The sequence below is a fragment of the Medicago sativa genome, chromosome 4 (genome assembly GCF_051527215.1).
Source record: "Medicago sativa cultivar Bolivia chromosome 4, Bolivia_mono, whole genome shotgun sequence".
NCBI classification, from domain to species: domain Eukaryota; kingdom Viridiplantae; phylum Streptophyta; class Magnoliopsida; order Fabales; family Fabaceae; genus Medicago; species Medicago sativa.
In genome coordinates, this window is record NC_140752.1 from 68792069 (window position 1) to 68808750 (window position 16682).

Genomic DNA, 16682 nt, shown 5'->3' on the forward strand with positions numbered 1-16682 from the left:
AGTCATTAAATATTATGCCATTTTGGGGTGATGAGAGTTAACTCCAATAGAGAAGAAAATTATAGTCTATCATACCACTTATTATTAATCAATCCAAGCCATTAATTGACAATACAATTAAAGGTCAAGATTTGGAGTAAGTAATCAAACTTACTCTTGGAGTCAAAATATCCCCCCTCATTTACTAATATTATTATATTATATTTTATAATTTGAATTAAATTATAAATTTATTATCAATTTCAAGAATTTAAGCTTATTAGTAGACATTAATTTTTCGTATATTTAAATGTATTATTATAAACTAGAATTGAAATATGATATAATATATAGTCAAACTCTCTAAAAAGTCATGTTATATATAAAAAGTAGTTTAATCTCATTGATCTATTAGTTTCGTAGTTTATTTAAACTTAAATCACGTTATTCATTAATTTAAAAATGCTCAAAATTAAAGAAAACGGTTTTTAAATAGGATAGCATGTCATATCAGGCTTTCAAAATGTAGACTCAAACGTAAATAATAAGCTTATAACAGGCCATAGGATGCAAATCCTAACTCAACCTAACCTTAAAAGAATTTGATACTCCAGGCTTAGATCTTACAAAGCCTAACCCGGCATAACCTATTCTCACTTTTACCTTTGACATAATAACTTAGTATTGACCAAGACACAACTTGTTTCTTTTTTCCTTCTGAATTAGTCCGACTATAAAAGGCATAGTAACAAAATTGAGGGGGGGCCTTTTATTAGGCTCTGTGAAGTGGGCTTTGTTGTACCTCACAAGGTTGGTCTTAAGTATGTGATTTGAATTAGAATATTGTGTGATTCAAATCAAGATGAAAAATGAGTTATTGTTGGTTGTTGCTATGTGTAATTAGAATTAGGTTGCTTGGTAATTCGAATTTGATTGTTACATTGCATCCTAGGATTTGCTATATTGTGTAATTCGAATTATTGTGGAGAGTGATTCTAGTTACTCTGGATTTTCTATGAAAATAGAATTTTTAAATCAGTTTTAAGAAGTCCCGAGTAGAGGAAGCTCAATGGAGGATTAAAAGATTTTGGGTTGAGTGATTTTTGGGAATTGTCTTGGGTTCAAGAACAAGAGAAAAGGAAAGGGAACACAGAGAAGATTAAGGGTCTGTTTGAAATAGTTTTTGTTTTTAGTTTTTGAAATATACAAGTCCTCCCTCTTCTCACAATAGTTATCTTTTTACATGTTTTAGTTTTTTAGTCCCAAAACTAAAAAATTCAAAACAGTTTCCAAAACTGTAATTTTAAAAATAGTTTAGTAAACAAGTTTTTAATTTTCAAGTTTTTAAAAACTAAAAGAGTTTTTTGGGAAGTGTTTCAAATAGGCTCTATGACTCTTGTGTGGAGTGCTTCTTGTGAGGTTAGTGAATGAGAAACACGCTGCAAAAGAGGGTGAAGTTGTAGCCTTGTAGGGTTGAAAAATATATTCTAAAATCTAAATACATTTGGATAGTTAGGAACTGTGAAGCTCCGATACTTCAAAATGGATGACGTATTGTATCCCCTGTGTATCCTGCACCGATACCTGCCTGATACTTCCCGATACGTATCAGGAGAGTATCCGAAGATTAAATTTTATTTTTTTAAAAAAATAATTATCCGATACTTCCTGATACGTATCAGGAGAGTATCTGATAATTATCATGCACTGATACCTGCCTCAATATTTCCCAATTAATGTTAACTAAAATAACTTAACTGTTGAGTACTGATGTTTTCTTTTTTTGAGATAGTGCTTCTTTTTTAGATCGATAAAGTATACATTAACTGATATAGTATAGCAATGATGGTGCTCTTTTTGGGGTATATTGTGTATGTAATTGACTAATCATCACTCTCTTAATCTGTTATACCCTAATTTTGGACCTAAAAATACTTGATCAAAATCTCTTTCCATCTCTGATATGTGTCTTTGACTCTTGAGAGGTTGCCAATTTGATATTGTTTACCCTGATATTTTACTATGTTTTAGCTGCATGCTTTACTGTCTTTGTTTTGAAAATTCTCAATTGTGACTTTGTCAATGTTTTCTTGCATTTTAAACCATCCAAAGGGTCTTTCTTGCATTCCAAGTTATTTGAAATTGTCTCTGATCAATTGCATCTTTCTCTGCATTTTATTTCAATGTTATTTGCAAAATTCATAAAAAAGGGCATTTTAGTCATTTCCTGTGTTAAAACTCTTTTTAATCCCTAAAAATTGTCTCTGAGTCTTTTCAATTTGCTTGTATAAACTCTTGCTTTAATTCCCTGTTAAAAACCATTTTAAAATTGCACTTGAATCATTTCGAGTCATTTTAGTCCCTAGGGGCATTTTGGTCATTTCACACAAAATTTTGACAAAGAGAGGTTACTTTGAAGTACCTCATTTATGTAGCTGGTTCATTTTAGTCCATTTTGTGTTTTTATTGGTTTCACTTTACGTTATTTTTAATTTACATTTTTTTACCAAATTTTATTAAGTATTTTCATTTTAGTCCCTATTGTTCTTTTATTTTCATTATGGTCCTTTTTGTTATTTTTCTTTTTAGTCCTTCAATTTCTGATAATTGCACTTTAGTCCTTTTTCCATTTTGTTTTCCTTTCAAGTCTTTTTCAATTTAGTCCCCTGATTGTTTAAAATTGTTTCTTTAGTCCTTTTTTAAAATTGCAGATTGGTCCTTTTAGTTTTTAAAATTGCAGAAAGGTCCTTATGCCCAAAATTAGTCCAAGGCCGAGCCAAACAAGTCCAAGTCCAGGTGTCAACTTTCCATTGGATCACAAGTACACATGTCACCTATATAAAGGCCACATCACCAATTGCACAGTAATAACGCCACTCATTTTCTGCCAACTCACAAAAAACACATTTCCCAATTCTCTCTCTTCTCCTCAGAATCAAAATCATAACCGTTTTTCCAGATTCATCAAGAACACCAAGAACATTCATCAAACCCTAATTTTTCCAGAATCACAAATTGAACCAAATTGAAGTGAATTTCGTGAAGTTCTCAGAGATTCAAAGTTGAATCTTCATCATCGAACCAAAAGCACTGCAATTCCAGTACAAATTCGTCACCAAAGTAACAAATTCACACGATCACAGTGTTCGAAAAAAGAAGAAGAAGAATCGAAGCAAGTTTTGAACCAGTGAAGAAGAAGAAGAGAAGAATACCGATTTATTTTCGGTTCAAACTTACCAGAAGAATCTGAAGCGTTCTTGAGGATCTTTTCGTTCGAATCTCCAATTAAAACCAGGTAATCACCAAAAACTTCTTCGTTTTCATCGCAAAAGCTCATCGAAGGTCTATTAACACAAATAAACGGTGAATCAGAGTAGATCGGTGACTTAGAAACATTTTCCTTCGAAAAAACTTTGAAAAGATCGAAAAAAATTGAGACCGTAACTTCAAACGTAGATCTACGAAGATTCACCGTTCATTTTGTAAAACTAAGTTCAGATTCATAATTAGTGTAAAAAATAGGGCAAGTTAGGGTTTAGATCCATGTAGATCGAAGTTATTTAGGTCTCGCCGGAATCTGGAATTCACGGCGGTGACGATTAAGATTCCGATGAATCTTCATCTTCTCCAGCCGTTTCATTCCAGAAACCGGCGGTGGAAGATGATCAGAGAAGAAGAGAAGTTGCTGAGCTTCTCTCACTAGGAGAGAAGTTAGAGAGAGAAAGAAGAAGGGAAAATGAAGAAAACGTGAGAGCAAAGGCTTATATAAGCCTCAGGGATGCTTCCTCACCGTTAGATCTAGGTTTAGATGGAGCTGGATCAATCCAACGCTCCTGATGCGTTTGGATAGTCCAGATCCATCAAGGACCTTGGGTCTGGGCTTCTTTGTACTGAATTTCGTTTTCTTGCTTTGGTTTTGCTATTTCAACACTGTTTGCACCCCTACGTGTTCAAAAACTTTGATAAAAAATTCCTAAAAAAATTCCTAATGTTTTTCTTGATGTTTTTTGTTGATTCCTGGTGATTTTTACCTGTTAATATTGGCTAGAAAAATATAGGTAAAAATGTTGATTTCTTGATTAGTTTAGTACTTTTAACTTTGTTAAAATCTTATTAAAACTTCTAAAAATTTTGTGAATTTCCTTGCAACTATTTTTGACACTTGGAATTTGTTTCTCATGATATTTTGGTATGTTGAAAATTGAAAAAAAATATGTGGAAGTTTTCTTGTGATTTTGTGTTGTTTTTTTCCTTGTCTTTGTCAAATTTTGTGGAGCTTCTTGCATGTTTTGATTCCAATTCTTTTGCTCATAATAATTGTTGCTTGTTGAGTAATTTTGAGGTTTTGTTTGTTGTTCAATTTGGAATATTTGGTGCTGTTTCTGATATATGATAATTGGTTTCTTATATGGCAAGTTACTTGAATTTTAATATGTGAATTAGTGCAAAATAGACTTAAGAATATACCATAACTCTTTGGCTTGTGATTCCCTTGTAACTCACATATTAGGGCTGAACCTTAAAACTCTTTGAAAAATGTCATAATGTGAGGGTTATGAGCCTTTTGTTTGCTTGGGATTTTGGTATTTTATTAAGTGTATTTTGTCACTTTTTCTTGCCATTTTACCATGTTGTTATGCCTTTTTCCTTGCCTATTTTTCTATCATTCTATGCCTATTATTACTAACCACTTTATTCATTGTTTCATAAGCATCCCTCATCATCTTCATCTCACTTTCCATTTCTTTTCTATTGCACTTTATTTTTGGCTTTAATTCATTTTATGTGAGATTAAGTTCTCACAAGAGAAGTAGTTTGTATTTAGGCCAATGATGTAAAAGGACAATGGACTCTAATGATGTACACCGACACAAGCACCGACACATGCACACACATCACATGGATACTTTAGATGTATGTTTAGGGTATGCATGCTTTAGATGTATGTTTAGGGAATGTATGCTTTAGATGTATGCTTAGGAATCACGATACTTAGAAAAATTCTCTTTTCCAAAAAAACATGAACAACTTCACCCAAATAATTTTCCAAAGAAACCTTGGGATCAAAATCCCATTGAATTTTCCCTTTATTTTCTTAAACAAAAACTTTAATGAATTCTAATGATACTTAGGCCTTTTTGCTAAATAACTAATTCCACCTCACATTTTTCAAATCTTATGCCCTTGAGGCCTCTCTCTCTCTCTCTCTCTCTCTTATTCTTCAAAATTCCATTTTCAAAATTAAAATCAACCAACAAAAACAAAAACATTTTTTGGAAGAGAACTACATGGAGTTTGATCCCTTAAAAGGGTATGTAGGCAAGAAGTCAAAACTTCTCCAAGTCCAATAAAACAAAAATTCAAACACTTTCTTCTCCCTCCAATTCTTGACTTAGTAAACTCTTAGGTGTAAATATCATTTTTTCAAATAGCATTTAAAAATAAAGCGCGCGTGTAGAAAGTAAAGACGGTTCCTATAGGATACTATAGTCGTTATGGGTGCCTAACACCTTCCCGTAACGAAAACAACTCCCGGGCCTCGATTCTCAAGGGTTTTTCTTATTTTTCCCTTCCCAAGAAAAAATGAGATATCAAAGGTTAAAAAGGTTCAAACTTAATCAATGTTTGACACCCGAAAAACCAAGATAAAACATAATCGTCAATATTATTTATATTTATGTTGATGTGCTACAAGCCTATGACTGGTTTCTTTTGTTTGTTAATATATTTGCATATTAAAAAATGGTTATAATTATATTGTACATTTAATTATATAATTTTTTTTATTAACGTATCTCAGCCGTATCGTATCTTGATTTTTGAAATTTTTCTGTATCGGCGTATCGGTGCAATATCGTATCTGTATCGTATCTCGTATCCGGGCTTTGTAACACCCCGTTTTCCCAACATAAAAATTTCATAATAAAAATCAGAGTAATTCAACATAAACGGAATGTCACATTCTTTTCTTAAAATCATAAACTGAATAAATAAATATTTATCCTTCAAAATCCAACAACGTAATTATTTTAAACTTCGCAGCGGAATAGTTTCAACAACTTAAACATAATCTTTGGCACAAGGGCCTCAACATAAAATCTCATAAAACTTAGTTCAATAACAATTCATGAAAACTTATGAAAATAATACGTAAGGAACAGAAAAGCTATAACAAAATTCTCATCCTGTTACGTAACAAAGCACCTAAGACACATACTTGTGAGGAGTCCACTCACGACCGCAACTAGTCTTGGTTACCTGCAAGTTACCCATACGAAGAGCAACATTTTCAAGCAGAAGGGGTGAGATTTCACAAACAACAGTATTAAGCATATAATTCATCAATTACATTTAACAACATAAACATCATCAACATATCATAATAATAATCATGTAACATCATATCATCATCATAAACAACTTCATATTAATCATCGACATCAACTTCATAATCAATCATCAACATCAACTTCATAATCAACTTCTTAAATTAATCTTTAACAACTTGACGACTTTGACTCGACTATGCAACTTCAACTCGACTATGCAACTCTTAACATCTTAAATCATCATGACAATGCAAATGCATGTGGTACCAATCAGGGCATCAAGCCCCCAACATATTTGAGCAAAAGCTCCAGGGCATCAAGCCCCCAACATATTTGAGCGTAAAAAGGCTCCAGGGCATCAAGCCCCCAACGTATTTGAGCAAAAGCTCCAGGGCATCAAGCCCTCAACTTTGAATGAGTATGCATGGACTCAACATCTTACATCTTAAACATCTTGAACATCATGAACATCTTATATGACTCCAATAATTTGGACGACATCTTACAACTTTACAACTTAGACCGACATTTACAACTTTATGACATTAATGGTCAACAACAGCAAAACAGCAACATATGCAGCAAATAACAACTCTTATACATCATATAATCATTAAAGAATGAATCGCATCAACATAATCATCATAAGTAATACTTAAGGTGCATATTTAACAACATCAATAACTTTCATTTCCTACCCCAAGGTCATCTCAAGACTACACGTGCAAAAGGATCGCAAGGCAACAATTCAAGGCAACCTACCACTAGTTAGACTCATCACAACATAGGTTAAATACTCTTAACACCTTAATTAAACTCATAGTACACAAGCTTTGAAGTTTGGAGACAATCCATAAGTTTTGGTTTAACTTAGAAATAGTTATGCTGAATTTTCATAAAGTTTTATTAAGACCCACTTGGAGTATTTTCATCATAACTCAAAATCTAAAAATCATTTTTGAGCCAAACCAAGACCATTAGAAAGCTAACACAATAATCTAAAACTTTCATGTTTACACCTAAGGCCAATTCAAAACAGAAATGTGTGAAAAGACACAAGAACGCAAAAATCGAAGTCCTGACAACACGCAAACGAAGGCACAACGAAGCAGTCATCCATGAGGGGCTGCCTTGCTGCACTCAGGCGCTGGCAAGCTGCGCCCAGGCGTGGGCAGGCAGTAGCCAGTGACCTGCGCTGTAGCTCTGTGCAGTCCTGGTTTTTCCCCGGGTTTACCGTTTCGTCCGTAAAAACCTAACCGTTACCCCGATTCCAATTCCGTTTTTGCCTATGCGTTCTATTCGACAAATCCTATCATTTTTTTACTGAAAAAAATCATATTTTCAAATCTCCAAAACAGCTTATCCCAGAATCACTTATCTCCCAAAAACACTTAAAATCACTTTTTTTCTCAAAATCTCAATTTTCATCAATCCAACCCCAAAACTGGTTCTAATCATTGTACTATGAAAGTTCTAAGGTCTGAACACTGTTTTCCTACATCAATTCAACAGGTTTCCATCATCTAATCCACAATTTACAACTTCTAACCCTAATTCCCAAATTCTCACAAACTAAATCTACAACATGTTAGATGCAATTTCAGAATCACAGACTTAATATTACTGAAAGATCGTCTCACCCTTACCTTAGAAAGTAGAAATCGTAGCACTTCTAGGTCTTCTCCTCTTCTCTTGACTTTTCTCTTCTCTTCTCTTCTCTTCTCTGTAAACCTTGTTTTTTCCAAATCCTTGTTTTTGCACATAATAATCTTTCAACCTAATCTCTCCTCTATTTATATTACTAATTATTGTTCTTAAATCTAATTAGTCTCAATAACTCTCTTCTTTCTATTTCAGCCCCCAAATCTACTTATTCTAATATTTATTATATTTCTCCACTAAATATATTCTTCCACTAAATATATTCTTCCACCAAATATATTCTCCCACTAAATATAAAATAGGGGTTACTAATAAATATAAACACACAACAAAATATCACTCATCAAATAAATTAATTAAATTATAAAAAGACTCTAAACTCAATAAAATAAATAAATAACAAGGAGGGCGTTACAAGCTTCAGAGGTAAGGAATCATTAGGGAAAGAAATAAATCCTTTTTTGGTTGGTTGTTGAGTGAAAATCATTGAAGGATTGAGAGGAAAGGAGAAATATATTAAAGATTGCTCTTGATAAGTAATTGATGATATGGATCCCACAGGGTAGGGCTATAATTTGGAGGGATTTTGTTCTCCCATTCCCCTTTCACATTGAAAATAGTTATGTCCGCAAAGCTCCAAAGCAAACAGGCTCCACGAGAATTCTTACATGTGGCTAGAATTGACATCTCTAATGTTATGGTTGCTTCATAGAGTTGGTATATGATTTTTGGTCTACAAACCTACCTATTTAACCCATAATTCTTGCGAGCAAGAACCCTTAAATATTTGGTCCATTTAATTATCGGACTACCTAGCCGTTTTGTTTAGCCTAAAAATTATATACGATGTCTTTATAACTGAACTAAACTCACAAACACTTATTTAATTTCATATACTTTTCATCAATGTAAATGTTTTTCTTTAAATTTATGCATTTCTCTTCTTCTGTCAATCAAGTTGTTTTTAAGACCATTTGAATTCTTTAATTTATTTGCTTCAAAATTGTGATAGGATTTGTCTCATTTACCGAAGAATCTCACTCTCGTTTGTTCTCGATTATTTGCTGTCGAATTTAATCTCAAAGCTAAAAATCACTATCAACACACCTACAATTAGTAATGACATTATGTCACCCAAGTATTTTCCGTAATGACATATGTCTCCAATAAATTTCCATCTTCTTCCTACTGTTTTAGCACCATGCTCGAGAAATGATGGCAGGATGGTGGAGAGGGAGAGAGACAAGAAGTGGTTGCAGTAGAGGAGTGGTGAATTGGTGTCCCTTTTCGGGTATATAACATTATTAATTCTACATAAATACAATGACATGTATTTTCCTTATTGGTCACGTCAGTTTAGGATCATAAAAAAAACGTGCTTGTTATGAAAATATTGTAGATAGATAAGGGACAAAAACTTCTGCTAAAAGTAAAAAAGTAAAATAAAAAATCTTACTGTTCAATTTTTGAGTTTGGTTAGCAAACCATTTCAAATTTTCAATTTTTTTTTCATCTAAGTAGTGTTTCCTATTCACACGACGAAGTTTTACAGGCACAAACTGTAACATCCCAGACTTTTTTTCATCTAAGTAGTGTTTCCTATTCACACGACGAAGTTTTACAGGCACAAACTGTAACATCCCAGACTGCTTTCAGGATTGCCGACTAACCCCACAAACCAACACGAGTCTTTTCAGCATGCTTTGTCCTCACTCACATGCTTTGTCCTCACAAGCCAAACACGCTTAACTGTGGAGTTCTTATGGAATGGGCTACCGAAAAGAAGATGCATCTTGTTGATATGGGTAGTACTTAACAATTCTTATAAGCCTTCCTTCAACCATGTAGTCCCATACCTACACGGCCTCCGGATCCCTCTCATTCCGATGTGATTCGGTTCCTCTTATTAACGTGGGGTCATCCTTACGGATAGTGCCCGTTCCAACTGGCGGGAACCTTTCGTATCCAACTGGCGGGATATCGAAAGCCACGTTGTGGGTGTTACACAAACTCAACCTTTTTTTTTTGTTTTTGACAAACGGCACAAACTCAACCTATTGGTGCTTCATTTTCCTTCGTTTAGTTTATTTTGGCTACTCTTTCTATTTATTTTAGGGTTAAATGTGTTTTTGGTCATCATAAATATTTCAATTTTTCATTTTAGTTATTTTAAAAAATTTCTTCAACTCTTAATCTTCCGAAAAAAATTCATCTTCATTTTTTGTTTCTTCTTTAAAGTAAACTGATATATATGTAATTCATATTTTTTTAATACAATTTTGCAGAAAAAGTTATAATATTATAAGGATCTCTCCAAAAAAAAATGTTAACAAAACTTGAATTAAATATGAATTTTTATATTTTTTTGTCATCAAAAATTCATATTTAATTTATGTTTTGTTAAAAAAAAATTATTTTTTTTGGAGTGATTTTTATAATATTCTGCATAATTTTATTTAAAAAATACAAAAATCGACATAAAAATAGGGATCAAAACAAAAAGTTGATATATTTATAGGGATAAAAACATATTTGACCCTTTATTTTATTTGTGTGGGTTGGTCTATAATGTAGTCATGTAAATCTTCATGAATAGTTAGTTCTTTTTAGGACTTTTTAATGTCTTTTAAACCCCTAAAAAATTCGAAAGATAATTTTCGAATGACATTTTCTAAATTTTAACGCCAGTAAACAATTCTCAGAGGATATTTTTAAGCCAAAAGAGATATTGAGGTTGTAAAAAACCCTCATCTCACTACTACAATTTTGACATATAATAGCGCCACTGTTATAGCGCTTGTGCAAAAATGCTATTAAAAAGGCCATAGTCAGCTGTTTGATAGCGCTTCTGAAAAAACGCTATTATTTGCTACCACTTAGATAGCGCTTCTGTGTAAACGCTAATATTTAGCTACCTTCGTTAGCGTTTTTATGTGAACGCTAATATTTGGTTACCCTTCTTTAGCGCTTTTATGAAAGCAATAATATATGATTGTATAATAAAATAAAATAAAGTATATGCCTAAATTTATTTTTATTTTCACCCATTATCAAAAAAAGAACATACATCGAACTCATCTTTCTTTCTCTATCGTTCTTTCTCACTCACTCACTCACAACCTACATCAACTCATCTAGATGGGCCAGATCTTGGAACTCGCTCTCCGTCGAACACCACCATCTTCATTTGAAACCCTTTCTCTTCAATCGATTTAACCCTAAAACTCTTCATCTCCATCGTCACTCATCCTCATCTCCCTACCGTGTTTGAACCCTAATAAAATCAAAAGGGGGAAAACTCGTTCTGCACTTCAATCGTTCTTCTTCTTCCAACTGGATCATAAATTTCAATAGCTCTTCGAAGTTGTGATGAATTCAGGAAAGGAATTTGGATCCTCAACCACCGTCGGTAGCTAGCTTTGTTCCTCTCTTCGTTCATCTCGTGAGGTGTGACCCAACCACGTGAAATTCACTCCCATCTCAACCTTTGTCCAGATCAATCCTTCTTCAATCACTAATCCATTCCCATCTCACATGAATCATAATCATTGTGAAATTTGGTGTGAGATTTGGCTCTAAACTTCAATTGTTTTAACAGGAAGGTTGATGACGCCTCGGTGGCACAACACCGAGTAATTGTGAAGAAAAGAGTGTGGTATCTAGACGCTGAGAACGGTGACAGGTTTCAGCAGTCTCAAGGTGAAGATGGAAAAAGATCACAGCCGAATCCAAAGCTAAGTAACCCACGGAAATTTTTACATGGGGAACATGTTGCTGCTGTATGGCCAATTTGGCTCACTGCAATTTGTGGGGAGGCTCTCAGTGGTTGAATTCCATGAAAGGTTGACATAGATTTGATAAGGTTCCTTTCTATTAAGTACCTTGCATTTAATTTAATAGTTCATGATTTATCAAGATATGTCCATGTGGTATGAAATAAAGTCACTAGTGCAGACTATTAAGGATGTCAAAAGTTAAATTCTTGTTGAATTATTGATGAATCATGGTAGTATTTTGGCTCAGTGCACTTGTTTTATATTCATCTTTAGTAGGCCTTTTGTATATGCATGCTGGATTTATAGCTTAGGTGTGTGATATTTGGCCCTGCATGCTAGTTGCTTTCGGCTTATTTAGAATGAGAATGTACCATATGTGTTGTGTTTTTAACAACTCTTTGATGTCACTGAATATTGAAGCATCTATAAGGTTTATCAAGTCTAATGCCAGTTGAAATAGAGCTTTATTTTATTGGGGGTAAATCTTAATTTTGAGGTGGCATGCTTTTGATTTTCTAATTGAATATTCAATATTCATGTTCTGTATGATTTTGGTTTCGAGCGATATTTAACCATGTCTTATTAGAAACTCCACAACAACAACAACAACCAAGCCTATTTTTACAAAATCGTCGACAGATTTGTCTTTAGAAGCAATTCACCGTACATCGATTCTACTTTGTTTTGGCAGGGAAGCTAGAGTTGTCAAATGAAAAGAAATGTATCTTTTCTTGTTATATTAACAAGTACATTTATAGGAGGAGCTCACTGAAAGATTGAGTGTACTTTGGTCCTTCAAAGATAAGTGATATCTATTTATTTTTATAATGAAATTGACATACATGTTCTAGCGTATGAAGCTTCTATAATGAAATCATTAAGCATTCAATCCTTGCTAGTTACTACTCTCATTCTTAAGAAAGAGAATGAAAATGAATCACTTAAGAAAGTGAGAGATAGTTAGAGAAATTAATTGAAATGAAAATTAATCATATAGATGAAACCAGTGCCTTTTTTTTTTTTTTTAAATATGAGAGAATTAATATGATATAATGATCCGTGAGGACTACACAATGGATTCTATGTAAGCCAAGTGTTATGTTACAATTAATAGGAACTTTAACAGATATTTATCCCACTAGTAACTGTTAACATAATTGTTAATTACTTGGCTAATTCGATGTGCTTACTTGGCTCCTCGGTTAAATTCAACTTCATTATTTTGGTGTTAATGATGTATTCTAAAATTCATTGTTTAGTTATGAAGCAATGTGTGGAATAAGAACCTTGGGATTTTGTTTTAGATACCATTGAGTAACCCCATATCATCAATGACAAACACGTATGGATGGTTTTTATGTTAATAATGATTTTGCACAGGATTTTACATATTAGTGTTTAGTTAATGGATACATAAATGGCTCTTATAAGGTTTTGGGATTATTATATTTAGTTAATGGATATATAGGTGGCTCTAAAAAATGTTTTATGCTTTTGTAACAAAAAAAAATTAGTATCATTTCTAATGCTATCCATAGTACTAGTTTTAGTAGAGTGTGCTACAACTTGGTGCTTGTAATGGGTCTTTGACTATAATTTTCTGATGATAGACTTAGCTATTCAGAGATTATGACTCAGCTGAACTTGACTAATGAAGAGGTATTGAAGATATAGGTGATATGCTAAAACTTGACCGCCTGTCGATGAAAGGAAGGTTATTGAAGATGTTGACAAATATAGGTGATATGCTATTGATGCAACAATTGTGCGCATCATGAAGAGTAGGAAAGTTTTGGTCCATCAACAATTAGTTTTGGAGTGCGTTGAGCAATTGGGGCGCATGTTCAAGGTATACTTTGCTTGAGTTAATTTATTGTTAATGTTAATGAGTTTTGGTGCAGAAAGTACCTTAGTTGCTGTATAAATTTTATCACAACATCATAGGCTACCTACCCTCAAGCTAAAGTGCAGGCTTCCTTCCATTGATTTTATGTTAGGCTTTTACTACCTTAGTCACTTTTTATAAGATTTTTTTTTTACGAAAACAAACTCAATTAATTACATTAATAATTTTTTTTTGTTAAATGAGTATTTTGATGCTACTTTTATGTTGTTTATGTATGAAATCGAATGTTTACTTTAATAGGTCCAAATTAATTATGTTTTGCATGAGTAACCTCTCATACTTCTATACATCTACAAATGGCTCTTTACGTGTGAAATTGTTTGCCCTTTAACTTCCATCAAATCAATAACAAGCTTAGGAGTAGCCTTTTGATGACCACCAAGAGTTTCAATGGCACAAACAAAGCAACGATCAAGTTCAGGTGTCCATCTTAAACGAGGAACCTTTGATCTTACACACTACACCTTCCCTTCCACCGCAACTACTCGTTTCACCTTCTTCTTTCTAAGCTTTGCCTTATCATGGCTTGTGTTTTGATATCTACGAAGGACACATTGTCCTGACTAACAAGTTAAAATGGATTCATTCCGTAGTGTTTAGATGCCTGGCAGCCGCTGTTTTTATGGGTTTATTGTTATTGATTCTCATTTTGAATGTTAATTATTCTTTATGCTACTCTCGTTGTTAATAACATCTTTTACAGGTGAATGACTTCAACTAATGGTAAACGTGGTGTGACCCCGCATGCGAAAAAATTACAAAGCTGCATGCGAAAAATTCACAAAGCTAGAAGCCATGGAGATAATATTGAGGTAACTACATGCTTTATTAACAGTTTTTGTGATCTATATTTTTGTGATTCTATATTTTTGTTTAAGATGAATTTGAAGTTATTGTTGGACATACTTATGCCCTTGCATTTTATATGGTTCTGTTGGTTTTTGTGTTCAAGTGATGTTTGTTTACTATGTCATGTCCTTTGTTGAGATTTTTTGGACTTGTTAATGCATTGCTGGATTCATTTTGTATACCATGCAATCTTACTTCAAGTTCCTTGGAATATTCAAGGTCAACCAGTTGGGGAAGAAAGCTAAGGTTTTGTCAATTACATTGGAGTCATCGTTCGTCGGGAGGTTCCAATTAGTATGGAAAATTGGAGGAAAAAGGCCAAGGTTTTGTAAGTTACTTTAGGTTTGTCATTGTTCATATATACATATTGTGCACAGACTTTGCATTTTATGCAAGTGTACATTAGATGTCATTTGTAATTAAGATTTTGATCAACACATTATGGTTGTTTATGTCTATTAATGGATTACTAGTGTTTCTGATCTGTATATATATATATTTTTTGTCTAGTCAGTGTATTATTATGAAGCTTTTGCTTGTAGATTTAATTTTTAAAATTAAAAAAATTGGGGCTTTTATTAGCGCTTTTCTAAAAGTGCTATTAATGGAAGGTAGTTAAGATAGCGCTTTTCGAAAAACGCTAAGAAACATCTGTTTAAAAAAAGCAAAAAAATAGGCTATATTAGCGCTTTTCTGAAAGCGCTATTGATGTGTTGCTATTTAATAGCGTTTGGAAAGCGCTATTATAGGCACCTGACCTTTTATAGCGGGGGCTTTCTTAGCGCTTGAGAAGCGCTATTAAGAGCCAAAATGAGTGCTATTAAAGGGGGTATTTTGTAGTAGTGTCTTCATTCAATTGTTAGCCAGGTATATTTTTATTTTTTTTAGATTTAGGTTCATTAAACATGCTTTTTCAGTTCAAATAAATAAATATAAATAAATGTATGTATATAATAAAGAATAGAGTGGTAGTTCTAAACTCAGTAAATGGCTTTATTCTAGAATATTTCATTATGCATGTGATTGATGCAAGATGTACAATGGTGTTAGACCATATGCAGTAAATTTTGCAACTAAACAAATGGGAACATATTATACTGCCACCCACCCCCATCATGAGTAAACAGTGGAATATAACTAAGGGAAAATTCAAAGTGGATCAAATGAACTTGTGGACATGTTAAATCCATTAGCCAATAACGAGTCAGACTCAACATGGATCAAATGAAAGCCGCAAGATAGACATGTTAAGATAGACTAGAACTCATCATGAAGCACTAGATTCCTAGCTTAAAGAATAAAAAATGCATCAAAAAGTAAGGGTTTTTGGTAAGAAGTGTACCGGGAAATTTGTTGAAGATTCAAAAGTGAAAACAATCGATAGTTTTTATATAGAAAAAGTTGATTTTTAATGTTTTAATGTGTTGAATGAACAAATTCTAAGATAACATTTACTTTTATTTAAATATCTTATCAAGTGTCCTAAAAGTTTGTTAACATTTTCATAAAGTAAAGCTACCGAGTATACTAATAGAAATATGGAGAATGTTAACTAAAGCCCTATAGAAATTGCTTTATGACCTCTCAGTTTTGTTCAAAAGTCCTTTGATTTATTGGAGCGTAATTTTTTATACCGTAAAATCTACTAGAGATACAATATTGTTTTCGACCGATCAAACGCTCCTGGACCCATTTTCATAGGCCTAATCTAAAATGAACCAAGTCCAACGTTTATGCTACTTACTCGCAACACACATCGTCATCACGTGGGAGGTGCTCGTAGAAGGTTGGGAGACCCATTCAAACCTGAATGGTAACGTCTCTCACACGCTCCTGCGAATCTCGCTCCGCGGTTATGGTTCCCACGAATTTGTAACCGTCAAAGCCCTACGAGTGCCCTACAACGGCTCATGTGGCTCCATACTACATAAGGGGACTCTCTACAGTCCCTAAGGTTAGATTCTCTCTACTCTCCTGGCCCTCGTTCTAAACTCAATTACTGACTTAAGCGTCGGAGTGTCTACAGGTACACCCTCTTGTTTTAGTCAAAGCAAACTATTCGTATTGGTAGTCACATTCTAATCAGTTACGATCAGTGGCACCGATTGTGGGGATTTAGTTCTCCCCCCTTTTTACTTAAAAAAAAAACTTTTAAAAAATCACCTTGAAAAATGACTATCC

The 16682-nt window shown here is 33.3% G+C and overlaps 1 long non-coding RNA gene across 1 annotated transcript; it reads left to right on the forward strand.

Annotated features, from left to right (window-relative positions):
* Positions 1–12443: 12443 nt before the first annotated feature.
* On the forward strand, positions 12444–14991 carry LOC146931161 (uncharacterized). The gene is made up of 3 exons (XR_015008363.1): positions 12444–13595; positions 14356–14464; positions 14721–14991. It is a non-coding gene; the product is annotated as an uncharacterized LOC146931161 (long non-coding RNA).
* The last annotated feature ends 1691 nt before the right edge of the window (positions 14992–16682 follow it).